Source organism: Lissotriton helveticus, chromosome 1_1, assembly GCF_964261635.1.
Source record: "Lissotriton helveticus chromosome 1_1, aLisHel1.1, whole genome shotgun sequence".
In the NCBI taxonomy this organism is placed as follows: Eukaryota; Metazoa; Chordata; class Amphibia; order Caudata; family Salamandridae; genus Lissotriton; species Lissotriton helveticus.
The window spans coordinates 1,747,431,387-1,747,445,588 of record NC_136057.1 but is presented as its reverse complement, the minus strand read 5'-3'; the positions used below and the strand labels follow the sequence as shown (position 1 = coordinate 1,747,445,588).

At 47.5% G+C, this 14,202-nt stretch overlaps 1 protein-coding gene across 2 annotated transcripts in view; it reads right to left on the bottom strand.

The window, feature by feature from the left end:
* The window catches only part of LOC144752019 (sphingosine 1-phosphate receptor 1-like), a 103,021-nt gene extending 90,342 nt beyond the window's left edge, over positions 1-12,679 (bottom strand). Inside the window, exon 1 of one of the 2 annotated variants that reach the window (XM_078639979.1) lies at positions 12,393-12,679. The gene's annotated coding sequence lies outside the window, so the exon portion shown is untranslated. Of the gene's footprint in view, positions 1-7,435; positions 7,573-12,392 lie in introns of those variants that run through there. The other variant, XM_078639985.1, reaches the window with a different exon arrangement.
* Positions 12,680-14,202: the final 1,523 nt, after the last annotated feature.

The following is a 14,202-nucleotide window of genomic DNA, read 5'->3' as shown; positions in this document are numbered from 1 at the left end:
CTCGCCCTTCCGAACCTTTCTTCGTAGTGCCTTGATGCTTGTCGCCTTCAGCTCGTGCAGGCAACCACATAGACTTGATGCTTTCTCTCGAATACAACGCCCTGAAAGGCTGCTGGTAAAAAAGCCACGTGTGACTTTTGCAAATATATTTCCTTTTAGATGTGTTAATGATTTTTTTTGTTGGTCACTAAACTATCGCAGACATATGTTTACCAACTGAGACATGAAACATTGCCAGGCACACACTCTATTCTAGTTCAATATGAAATTGTTCAATAGTTAATGCCAACAATCCTAAATAATATGGTATGCACTGGTATGCATATATAGTGTATTTCTATAGTGTGTTCCAAACTAAATCGGCTAGAGCGGTCAACCTCGAAGCTGGGGAACCGTGTTGCCCATTTGGGGTTCTGGTATGAAGTCTGGGAGGCCATGGAGCAGAGCATTACAATCATCTAGATACAAAAGTATGAGGGCATGAGCAGCATTTCTGAAGTCACTTTCTGAAAGAAACGGTTTGGCCTTCCCTAGAAGGGAGGGCTGGTATCAGGCTGACTTTGTTTTTCCTGACAGCATGTTTCTTGAGAGTGAAGTTGGTTTCCACAGTGAAATCCAGTGACTTTGCAGTCAGCGAAAGTTGGGGTTCGAAGCCGTCAGGGTTCATTTCATTAAAGCAGTTTGTACTGTTTGTTGTTCTTGGCTAATAACACGAATTCTGTCTTGGTTGGGTTGAACTTCAGGTAGGTGCTGGGCATCCAGGTCTGGTTGATGTGTAGGCAGTGATTGTGATGTTGAATGTCTGCAACAGAAGAAGCTTTCAAGTAGAGTTATGTGTCATTGGCACATTGGTGAATCTTGATGCTGTTGTCTGTGAGTAGAGCACCAGCGGCTCCATGTAATTTTGAAGATGACATGAGGTGGTATGGAACCCTGGGAAACTCCGCAGGTCATAGGGATTTTTTGGAACCTCGAGGTGCCCATTTGAAATAACTGGTGTCGGTTGGAGAGTTATGAGGAGAACTAGTGATGGACAATAAATCCCTATCAAGACTCCTGGTTGTATGTGAGGGTGGGATGATCAACTGTGCTGAAGGCAGCTGAGAGATCAAGCAGTATCAGGAAGCAGGAGTCATCTTCATCTGTGGTCGAGGGAGCATTGTCAATGATGTGTAACGTAGCAAGCTCTGTACGGCAACGTGATCTGAAGGCCGATGGTAGCTGTGCAGGCGGTAGTCGGCACTGATGTGATCTTGGAGTCGAGCATAGACTGCTTTATCAATGATGTTGCTGATTAATGGTAGGGGCGAGATGGGATTGTAATCGGTGAGGTCATCATGGTATAGTATAGCTTTCTTTTTAGGAGTGGAAGGATCTGATCTCATAAGAGTTTCTTGGAAGAAGCCTTGAGTGAGGGAGGTATTGGCAATGGGGAGTGGGACTGAGCGGTAAATCGGAAGATACATTTACATCCGATGAATCTGCATGGAAATCATTCACATAGTCAGTGGTCATTCTGAGACTCCAGCCCTTCTTGAGCTAAGTTGAGAACCAATTTTCCAAACTGTTTGGAGCAATATCCTGTCAAAACTAAGATGCAATGAGAATTTTGGGAAATATAATAAAAATGTAAATAAATGTAAATCCAGTATTTGTAAAGCGCAAACAGCTACCCGAAGGCATCCCGGCACTGGGGGCCGTCGGGAAGATTAAGCAAGCTATTGTCCAGGGTCACATCGTGCTGGGCTGACCTGCCGCCGGTGCCGGGGATCGAACCGTGAGCCCCAGATTCCAGCGTCAGTCGCCCTGGCAGCGGCGCCACACCCCTCCAAACACAAAACGAGATGAACACAATTTCAGGCCCAGATATTAAAATGCAACTCATGGTTGAAAAACAGCTAATTCAACACAAAGGGAACTTCCTGTTTCTTCTTCTCAGTCTCGGAATCCATTTTTGATGAGATTTCCAATCATGTTGATCCAGCAGCATGAGTTAGGGCTGGGTCCAGAAGACAGTGAATCACAGAGGGACATTGTCACAAGTTCAGAGAAGTTTGGATGGAGAACAAGGTGTTCGTACCAAACTTGGGCTATCTGATGACAGGTCTGGAACAGCAGGGTTTTTGCTGTGGCCTATGGATGTGGAGAATGTTGGTGACCGTTGGCTTTTGGCTAGGTTCCCACAATGCAAATACCATATAAGTGCATGCATACTTAAATGACTTGATCTCCAGTTATATATTTCCAGATTTAGTGACTGTGATCTTGGAAGCCTGTCCTTTTCTGCATTAACTTGCTATTAATAGTTTGATATTTGCATTAGCAGCATCTACATAGCTGTTGCTTACTTCTCCATAAGGATGTCCCGTTGTAACCAACTTGTATTCGCTGAAGAACAGAGGTGTTTTGTAGGGGGAGCCCTGCTGGCTTCAGACATCCATGCAAACGTCTAGTGAGAAATTGACTGACTGGCATGTTTTGATGCCTCGTGTGGAAAACAAACTCGCCCTCGCTATAGCCCCAGACAGCTCCTAACTTTGCTTTTTTTAAATCAATGTCACGCTATGCACCCACCAGTTTTTGTGGAAAATCTTTTTGTGAAAAACTCTTTCTGGGAGGATAATTCTTGGTAAGAATGGCGTTTGCAGGGGAGCTTGCCCTACTAATCTCACTTTGCAGGACGCGTTTCCCTTTTTTGTATTCTTTTTTTTTTTTATTTAGGACCCCTGCAAAGGTTATAATGTTTTCCAAAAACTTTACAAAGTGTGCAGAGGAAAATCTTTGCTGTTTAGCACAATGCACCAACTCCGTCAGCCTGGTTATAAGGACTGTCAGAGACCTAAGCAAATTTAATATTTTGCCATTTAGGTACTCCTTTTCTAGCAATAGTCATTTTTGAGGCCAGTTGTTTCAATCTGGTTCCCTCTAAAAACATTCATTGATGGAAATGCCTGCTACGGGTTGTTTCCTTGTCCACTAATTTTTTTAAAAAGGTCCAAAAATAAATGTGCTATGTCGAACAAGTGCATGGTCTTTGTAGTTCCACCATGAGCCTAGCAGATTTGATAGTTCACCCGCGTTCGCTACACCACTCATACCATACTACCCAACCGGTAAGACCTGCTCCCTTGAGTAATGTTTAAAGTTCTGCTCATGAGGGCTGGGAGTACCGGTTTCCTTATTCTCTCATTGTTGCATTAGATTTTTTAGGAGACGTCTGGTGGCACCCTAAGACGACATGTTTCTTCCTATTACTACTTAAATGCAGCCCAATTTTCATTTCATGGTTTTTATAACTGGTACTTCATCTGGTCGCTCATCATCTAAAGGGCAACGCTCTTTACCTTTTGAAATTGGCCAGATAAGCTTCTTCAAAGATCTCCCACTAGATATATAACTGACTAACTTTCGCAGCCTAAAAAGAGAACGTAGTCGTATCTACTTTTTGTAATCCCCGTTATAAAGATGTTTTCATAGGTTTGAAAAAAAATTCCATCCACCTAATTGAACAGATCAAACTGTGAAGCTTAATATTGTTATTGTCTTTTCTTGATAAAAGCATGGTGTGTCTATATGCGCCCAGACTCACAACAAATCTAGAGTGCTTATCCTGGGAAGCAACTTTCATAGTTGCAGTTACCTCTAATAGAAGGGGCAGTGGAATTCTTTCTCTGTCCACTGGCACTGTTCACGGTTGTTGATACAGGCATTTTTTTTGTCACACTGTACGTTGCTTTTCTGTGGAAGGTTGTCCTTTTTGTGTCGCTTCTCCTCCATTTTCCTTCCCTAATTCCTCGGCTCCATGTGAGCACTCATTTCATACTTTTGACACTAAAAGGGTTCTGGGATATTTTGATTAGAACAAAGTATTCAGAGATTTGGGACAATTGTTTGCAGGAAATATCTGCAGTGTATGGATCTCTGATGCCAACAAATATTGACAATCTATATAATTTCCAGGGATTACTATGTTGCATCCACTTCTGGTACAAAAAGACAATTTCCCTCCTGGCCTCTCTAAAGGATGACTTTAGCATATTTCATTCCCCAAGAGATCTGCAGAACAGCCACCTGGACATTAGCGCACACCTTCTGTAAACACTGCCACTTAGATGAGAAGGCTCAACTTGGCACTCAGGTGCAGATCCGGCCGTGATAAATAGGTGCCGGTGCTGAGCACCGGACACCAGCGGCACAAATTAAGCACTAGAGGTGAGAAGCTCATACTCGACCTCGATGACCGATTTAGCTAAAGCCTAATTACTCTGAACACTCTTTCTGCCTGTTACGGGCGTGATTATCATGCTAAGGGCGTGATAATCATGCATATATGTAAGACAGATGGAACAATAGCAGCAGAGTGTGTAAATGTACCAACTCTCCTGCTTGGGCGTCTTCCAGATACACTCAATTAGAGTGCACAGATGTACTGCACTGCTTTAGTCTCACTGCACAGATGTACAATACTATTCCAGATACACTGCATCAAAGGGCCCAGATGTACTGCACTACTTTAGTCTCACTGCACAGATGTACAATACTATTCCAGATACACTGCATCATAGGGCCCAGATGTACTGCACTACTTTAGTCTCACTGCACAGATGTACAATACTATTCCAGATACACTATATCAAAGTGCACAGATATACTGCACTACCTTGGTCTCACTGCATCAATATGCATGCTTTTGGTTTATTTATAATGCATTTAGCGTGCATTGATTAAACTAGTATCATCCATCACACTGCAGGGATATACAGTGTAATATCACATGAGTTACAGTATGGCTCACTGCACAGATGTACAATACTCTTCCAGATACACTGCATCAGAGTGCCCAGATATACTGCACCACTTTAGTCTCAGTGCACAGATGTACAATACTATTCCAGATACACTGTATCAAAGGGCCCAGATGTACTGCACTACTTTAGTCTCACTGCACAGATGTACAATACTTTTCCAGATACACTATATCAAAGTGCACAGATATACTGCACTACCTTGGTCTCACTGCATCAATATGCATGCTTTTTGGTTTATTTATAATGCATTTAGCGTGCATTGATTAAACTAGTATCATCCATCACACTGCAGGGATATACAGTGTAATATCACATGAGTTACAGTATGGCTCACTGCACAGATGTACAATACTATTCCAGATACACTGCATCAGAGTGCCCAGATATACTGCACCACTTTAGTCTCACTGCACAGATGTACAATACTATTCCAGATATACTGTATCAAAGGGCCCAGACGTACTGCACTACTTTAGTCTCACTGCACAGATGTACAATACTATTCCAGATACACTATATCAAAGTGCACAGATATACTGCACTACCTTGGTCTCACTGCATCAATATGCATGCTTTTTGGTTTATTTATAATGCATTTAGCGTGCATTGATTAAACTAGTATCATCCATCACACTGCAGGGATATACAGTGTAATATCACATGAGTTACAGTATGGCTCACTGCACAGATGTACAATACTGTTCCTGTTACACTGCAGTCAAGTGATATCAATAAACCTTTTTTTTTTATTACTACTATTGTTTTTACTAGACAAGTACCACCATACAGCACACTGCAGAGACACACTGTGCAACATCGCATCATTTACAATACCTGTCACTGCACAGATGTACAATACTGTGGTGGTTATACTGCATTCCACCACAGGGTACAGAATACTGCTTCCCTCACACTACATCACTCCAGGCAGATGGACGAGAAATCTTCGATTACGCTGCAACCAATTTCACTATCAAGAACACTTCACCTGTTACAATTTCATCCCTCAGAGAGAGGTCATAACTCATATTTCAGTTACACTACATCACACGGCATAGATCTGCAACGCTCCACCACTACACTGGATTCTACTGCACACATATACAAGACTGAATCACACTGCATATATATATATGCCTGCAAGGGAGTTGTTTTGATATAAATAAATATATATATATATATATATATATATATATACATACACACATACACACAGTGTTACTTCTGTGGTACTGCAGCGGAGTGCAGATATACAATACTGCTTCACTTACACTACACCAGGCTGCACGGATATGAACCGCTGGTGCACCACACTGCATCACGTTATGCAGATATATATGCACGACTGCTCCAGAGGCACTGCATCCATCTGCAGCTATGCCATACTGCTTCCTTACACTGTATCCCACTGCATAGACATAGGACACTTCTGAACTACACTGCACCATAATGTACAGATCTACAATGGCGTTTCAGCGGCACCGCATCAGAGTGCACAGCTAAACAATAATGCTTCGTTGCACTGCATCACACTGCATAGACATGAAACGCCTCTGCACTACACTGCATCATGTCGCAGAGATACACACCCCTACAGTACATCAGACCATTGTTTCGGTTACCCTGCACCACACAGCGGGATCATTAACCCAAACCCAGGACACTGCATCACACACTGCACAGTTATGAAATTCTGCATCACACTGCACTTCAGTTACACTGCAACAGTTGGACACCAAGACCACAGTGTTGGGGGACACCAAGACCACAGTGTTGGGGGCCAGCCTACACACACACACCTCCGGGGTACCACAGTGACCAGGGCTTTAAGTGGGCCGGGTCCCACCGGTGCTGAGCACCGGCAGTTTTTTAAAGGGTGCCTCGAAACGGGTCTCTATCGGGCTCTGTTTAGTGCCCGGGCACAGGCGGACTGCAGTGACAGCAGGCACATTGATGTGCGCTGCTCACACTGCTCACTTCTCATTAGTGTAGAAGCTACGGCATGACGTCATGCCAGGTGAGCGGTGTGGGGGAAGGAAAATCCTTTAAAGGGTCATTTTCTCTCTGGATTTCCCTTCTCTTTTTGAAACTCAGGTGCAGGGACATTGTCGTGGTGTCACCAGGGCTTTAAGTGGAAGCTGTTTCATTATTATGTATAGTTGTTGCTTATTTTTCTTATGCAACTAACAACCATTAACAAAGCCAATAGTCCTGACTTGTAGGTATGATGTTACTTGTTGTATCATATATCTGGATGCAAAGACAGAAACAGCAAAATACAAGTCGGGCGGCACACTATGCTAAACACAGATGTTCAGCTTAACTGTTTTTAAGCCACGCCCTTAATTACATTGGCCACGCCCCTTTGAGAGTCCCCCCCAGCTGTTCATTCCACTTAAAGCCCTGACAGTGACTATATTTGATTCTAACAACTCTCTGTGAACTGTTCACGCCATGAGCAAGATTACCTCACTTTTAACATCTAATAAAGAAAGAACGGTTTAAAGCTCGGTGCTGTGTTTGGCGCTATAAAACGTGCAAGTACAGAAGAGTGACCACAGGGAGTGCAATGAAGTTGCAAACACCGCATGAAGCGCCCTGCGTGACCCCCTCGTCTCTTCACTCACCTGCAGACACCATCCAGCGCTGGGGCCGCGCTCGTGTTTTGGGTTGGAGGGGGGTTGTCGCAGCGCTACTGACACCCCCCAGTCTTCAGAAGAATGCAGGGCAGCGGCGACGGGGTGAGATCACTGCCGTGTGTCACGGAGGCTCGCGGGCTGTGAGGGGGTGTGCTTTTGGAGGCTGCAAAAGTTGGGGGAGTAAAACCGTGGCCGGCCCTCCCGCTGTAGAGGGGAGGGGCGGTGCCTTCATGGGGTGGAGACAGACTGGAGACAGTTCAGAGACAGGTTACCAAAACAGGGGCTGGTTTGAAGCACAATTCCTATGAGAGGCGAGTGAGGAATGTATAAATATATTTAAATATATTCACAATGCAGAGGAGGGAGTGGCTTTCTGCCAGCATTTAACCCCTACTCCGGTGCGTGCGCCCAGGCTTGGCAGACATCGAAGTACACAGCAGGAAGTCATTTGACCAGGATCACACGGCGCGGCCACACAGAGATGCCTGGATTTCAGTGTAGGTTCGTTTTGCCACTGGGCATTTTCTGCCTCCACATGAAAGGCTCTGCGACCCCTCGATGGCATACACGCAGCGCGAGGCTGCAGTTTTCCCAAAAAGCACCCCGAGAGGCCTGTGGTCACAAAATGCCAGTGGGTGGTTTGGCGAGAGAGGGTGGACGGGTGCATTAGACAACATTTTCAAGAGGAAAAGCGGTGAGCAGATTGAATAACCTGCCTTTATAAGCGCAGGAGGACCAGGCGGTAAACTGGCCCAAACAGGCCTGGGACGGAAATAATGGATGACTGGTGTAATGAAGGAGGCAGGGCAAAGCCGGAGACCGCGCGCGGGCCATGAGTCACGTGGGCAGGGGTGAGGTGACTGGATACACGGGATCAGTCAGTCAAATGTTGAGTCTCTCTTATAGGGCTCGAGTCGGGGTACCACGCGGGTGGACGGCGTCCCCCCACTATTTTTACTGGGAGCTCAATAACTGGAGCAAATGGAGCCACACATTCACTCTTTGGCCTCTCTGGGGCGAGATCGGTGCCCATTCTGAACGTTGCTCACGGGCTGCCTTCTCTGATGCAATCGCATCTAAGGGGTGAGCGAGGGGAGGCAATGAGTCTGGTGGTGCAAGCCACCTTTCGTGACGTCACGTCATGTCGTGACATCAGCGTCCCCCACTTCTTTTTTTAGGACTTGTGCATAGCGTCTTACACCACATTCCTCACAGGGATGACCCCAGATACGACGAATGACGTGCCCCGCCCTCACACACACATGAAGTCTCAGACGTCTGTAAATAGGTCACAGCGGGTGGTGGATTGAAGCCTGCGTGTGAAAAGGACACATGTTATAGTTCCGCTCACTTCAAGCGAAAACTTCCCAGTATTAATGGATTTCCGCTGTTAGACGAGTCTCTGGGCTGTGTGTGTGTGCGCGGGGGAGTGTGGGAGCAGGGCGAAGTGCGGGAGACGCTGAAACATCTTGCAGGCAGAGGTGCTGTCATGGGAAGTTCTCACCGATAAACTCGGCTACGTGAACATTCCCACCATAGAGGCCGGGCCAGATGCTGGGCACAGCACAGCTGCTAGTGATTATAGCCGACAAGAAAGCCCGGCGGGTTAATGTGCCTGGCGCAGAGACGCCCGCTTCGTGTGTCGTGCTTTTCGAATGCCAGCAAGACAGGTCCGTGGATTAATGGGCCTGCCATGGAGATGTGTGTGTAGTCATGGGGCCCAGTTCCACTAAGACAGCTCAGAGGGTTGACATGCCTGTTTAGAGATCCGTGTGTGCAACAGCCAAGTCAGCTCAGTGGGTTAATGCGCCTGTCACAATTGTTTTGTTTGTAGCCAGCAAGTCACAGATTCAAAATCCAAGAAGGCACCTCAGAGGGATAATGTGCCTGTCAGCAGAGCTCACTTTAATACGTTTTTCTCACCAGCTTTTCTCCGAAGCCTGCGGCCGGTGCTATTAAAGATTGGGGTGCAGTATAACAAGGCTGCGTGGTCCTGATTCCACCTCATGCCTCTCGCTTCTACCCCCATACATTCCCTGCCGCTTTATTTCACTCGCGCAGTTTCTTTTTCATTAATGCTTTCTCCCCTTGACACTGATTGTATGTTTCTCTACGCCCTCTTTGCCTCCATTTGCACTGGCCCCATTACAGATCTGTTGTATCTGGTAGCTCTCAGATAGTCCCACTGGAATTATTCGATTTTGTGGCTGCCACGTTTTTCGCTTGGTTATACATTTGCTCCATAACCCATCGCGTGCTGCATAACCTGCATTTTTTTTAACCTTCCTAAAAACACAGCAACGTATGTTGCTGTACTTGGCAAACGTTGACAGGTCCCCTGTTGCTTATTGTGCATGTGGGTGTTAAACTGGTACTAAAGACGTGAAACATGTTCCCAGACAGTGTTAACCTGAGCCAAAATGAAAAATAGAGTTAGTTATGCTATTACAAAATGTGCAGCAATGCACCGCATAATTTGCATTTTGTTGCCGCATAATTTAGTTAACCATGCCGCATAATTCGGCCCTTCCATGCCGCATAGTTCCAGTGGCCGTGGTCCCAGGCTTCACTTCTAGATACTAGTCAGCTCAGTAGGTAGAGAGTATGCTGAAAACCACAGCTGCAGATCTCATTAACATATCTCAGTGGGTTCATGCTCATGCCACAGAATCTCCAAGCAACCTGCAACCTACAAGTTTGAATCTAAAGTTGAACTTTCAAATAATGCTTCGGGTGCAGAGCCATGTGTGATCTGCAGGTCGTTTAATGTTAATCATTTTTAAACAGTTATTTCTTATATGTTGTAGAGGAGAGAGTGTGACCTTCAAGTCACTTTGCACCCGAGTAAGAAAGATCAGTGGGTTAATGCAGCTATTGCGGCGATTGTGTGCAAACTGCGAGTCACGTGGCAAGGTAGCTCAGCGGACTAAAAACCCTGCGGCTGAGATCTGCCTTGAAAAGCAGGTGACGGAGCTTTGAATCCTGGCAGAACAGTTTTGCCTTTCATCCCCACAAAGTCCACTAAAAAGCGCACTGAGGTAGGCTAATAACACATATTATTTACAACGTTCCATATAATTGAATTACATCTTTAAAAAGAGGGGGTACTTAAAGAGCGGAAGAAAGAAAACTGACAGGGTGAGAGCCGGGGTGTCACCAAGCCAGGTGTGCTCTCCAATATGAAATTAGACATATTGTGGAATAAATAATGAAAATGCATGTGTTCAAATCCGGGCGAAACCTTTTAACCAGTACTGAAAAGTTGGGAACTGATTCACCCCCTGCCTCCGCCCCCAGACAGAAGCAGAAACAGAACATCTGTACCGCGCTGTACACCGCAGCTTATTGGCACGACGAGCCAGGCAAGCATTGCCAAGGATGCATGGAATACATCCCGGAATATAAATTACTTTTTATTTAATAGACTGACATGCCACATTCCAGGTTGTTTCCTGGCCTGTGTACTGGTAAAAGGGGTTGTGAAAGGCAGTCACGCCCCTAAAGGGGTACCTGCCTCAGGGGCTGAGGGCTGCCAACAGGGGGGCATGAAGGGAGAGTGCTCAGGGTGGGGGCTCGGGGTAACATTCGAGCCCCCTCCATTCACAGAATGGTGAATACAGGGATCCAGCCTGCCAGGAGGAGTGACGCAGGCGCGAGCGGCAAAACAATAAGGTCAAGTGGATGGTGCATTCCCACCCTCCTTAGATAAAGGCGCTCTGAAACCCGGTCGGGCGAAGTTGGCGCTATTTAAAGCAATGCATGAATAAATCGGCCATGTGGCTGCATGCACAGAAACCTCCCGCCCTCCGCCGTTCTCAGATCTAAGCCTGCACCTCCAGCGAGGCCGGGCCCTTCTGTCCCCTTTTCTCCGCACGCGGTGAAGAGTGAGCACGGGTACAGCTGCATGAACTAGCGCCAATCACCAGAACACGCAGACAGCTCTAGGACCGATCGCGCCTAGAGGCTTTCTCTGTAAACGGACAGAGATGCTTGAGCGAGCGAGCTCTCTGCGCAGGCCAGGCCAGGACTGCTCCTTCCTCAAGCAAATTTAAAGCTCGCCCCTTCCAAATAGTCCCACCATAATTGACAGTAACTTTTCCCACTTCGCTTCAAGGCGCTATGACGCAGCGTTTCCCCCCTCGTCTGTATTTGAAAGCACTGCCCTCAGTTCATACTGCAAACATACTTACATTTCTTTCTAAGGCTAATGAGCCATTAGTAACCCCCCCCCCCCCTCCCAAAAAAATGCAGGGAAAGCGCAAGAAAGGATCCTGTAAGAGGGCCACTGAGAATAGGGCCACGGAGGCCTCTGCAAAGTGCCCTTCAAAGGGGTACGTAACGTTAGTACAACGCCGTCAGCGGAACAGCTCCCCGTGAAAAGCGCCTCTCAAGGGCACAGTCGCTCTCTCTAGCGCCTTGTACTGGAATACCTTGCTGCAGCGCTATTGTTGAGAACAGTCAGCTCTAGTGTCTAACAGGACGGTATCCCGCAGAATGAGCTCCAACAGAAGGCCTAGGTGCTGCCTACATGTTTCATGGGCGACTCAGCATTTCATCCTTCAATTATAGATAAAGGGAGTATGCCTATTATTAATGCCTTTCAGTTCGTGCTGTGCGCTACTTAAGGAGTTAATATAATTGTATCCATATGCTGCATTCTGCACGTTGCTACACGTAGCGCTTTGAAACATCGTTTGAGGATGTTTGCCGCGCTGCATAGCTGGTGAGCGCCTCGATACAATGTTGCACGTTTGAACCACGAGGACTGGGACTCGCAGCTCCTTCCTTACTGCAGTGAGTAAAGTGCGCCCACATTTCTGCGTGCGTTAACCCATGAGCATCTTGTTCGTCTCTTGTGTAGCGCTACAAAGTCCATAGCAGGTTTGCGGTTGGCGCTGTAGCGTAAGAAACAGCCACATAAACGAAGTTATTAAAAGTGACCTACCTTGGAAGTCCAGGGGACGCGGAGGGGATCTGGCAGTGGTAGGTGTCTGTCAGGGGTGCTCTCTGCTGTGTGCCTGCTCCAGTGCCCACTGGTAGAGGGTTTGTGTGCGCCCCTCTCTGCTTCCCCCGGTGCTCAGTGCAGGACGCGGTTCCTGCCCTCCGGTACCTGGTGGCTCCAGGTGCGCGCGTCCGTCAGTCAGTCCTGCCCGGGTGCTCGCACTGATGTCTGCTGTCCTCTGGTGTCTGTCCGATCGGAGCGCGCGCTGCCAGGACCCGGCTCCACTCACTCTGAGATTTTTTTGGGACAGAGAGGGCAGAGGAGCAGAGGCTGGGATGGGCGGGGGGACAGGGCCGGGGCGGAGCCAGCTCCGGAGCGCCCTGGCGGCCGCTGCGGTTGTGGGGTTTACAGATCAGAGGGGGACCGGTAATCCGGCCTCCCCTTCCGTGTTATGGGTGATTTACGGTGCGCCGCCTGTCTCTGCGCCTGTCCCTTCTCCCCGAGTGCACAGATTCGCTCTCTCCAACCCACATCGCCACTGCACGGCTCCATATGAGAGGCTTGCCCTAACTTGGTGCTCCCAGGGGCCACTTAAAGCATCTCTCTCTCTCCCTCTCCCTCTCTCTCTCTCTCTCTCTCTGTCTCCTATGCTCACTCTTTCTCTCTGTCTCCTTCTATGCGCACTCTCTCGCTCTCTCTCTCTCTCTCCGTCCCCTTCTATGCGCACTCTCTCGCTCTCTCTCTGTCCCCTTCTATGCGCACTCTCTCTGTGTCTCTCTCGGTCTCCCTCTCTCTCTGTCTCACTCTCTCTCTCCCTCCCTCTCTCCTTCTATGCGCACTCTCTCTCGGTGTCTCTCTCTTTCTTTCTCTCTCTCTGTCTCTTTCTATGCGCACTCTCTCTCGCTCTCTCTCTCTCTATGCACACACACTCTTTCTCGTTCCCTCCTCTCATTTTTCCCTCTCATTTTCACGTTCAGTCTCTCTCTCTGGCTGCCTCTCTCACGCCTTTCTTTCACGCGCGCCCGTGGCTGTCTTTTTACTTGCTTCCTGCTCCCTCCCCCGTTTTTCGTCTCTCTCTCAGCCTCATCAGTCTCTCCCTCCCAGTCTCCCCATGACACTCACTCTCTCTCTTTTCACCCCCTTTTCCTCTATGTCCCAAAAATCTCTCTCCACGTTTCCTTCCCTCCAACACACTCCCCCATCTTTCACACTTGCCTATATTTTTAAATGCTCTTCTTCCCTCCAATTCTTTTATTTTTGTCTCCTCTGCCCCCCCCGCCCCCCCATGGACATCTCATGGATACGCTCACATGTGATAAGGCGCGCTATATAAATCTGCAAACTTTAAGGTTGCCATCTCTCCCACGCGCCTCGTTTCCCCGTCAACTTATTCCAGTCTCGTCTTCCCCTGCCCTCTTTTCTCTTTCCCTCAATTTTCACTTACAACTTAGGTCTTTTTCCCTCTTTTCCTCTGATTTTTCTCTTTATCGAAACCCCCCCGTCCATTGCATCTGCTTGTATTCATTATCTGAGTAATTATGGGCTTGGGGGCGCTTGGGTGTGCGTGCCGCAGAGACATCCCCTCTTTAAGCCCCCCATGCCGCTCCAGGAACGTGCCAGTCCGCCCCAGCAGTGGTGGTCGGTCGGCTCCATCTTCTAGATAATTATAGCTTTGCCGCACTTTCCACATAACCCATCATCTTCTGTATAACGTCACTGCAGATTTTAACAAAACAAATGGATCTCGAACGGATCACAAGTTACTGCAAACGCTGCCACAAGTGTTGCTGTGCAGTGTAAGCCCCTTTACTGT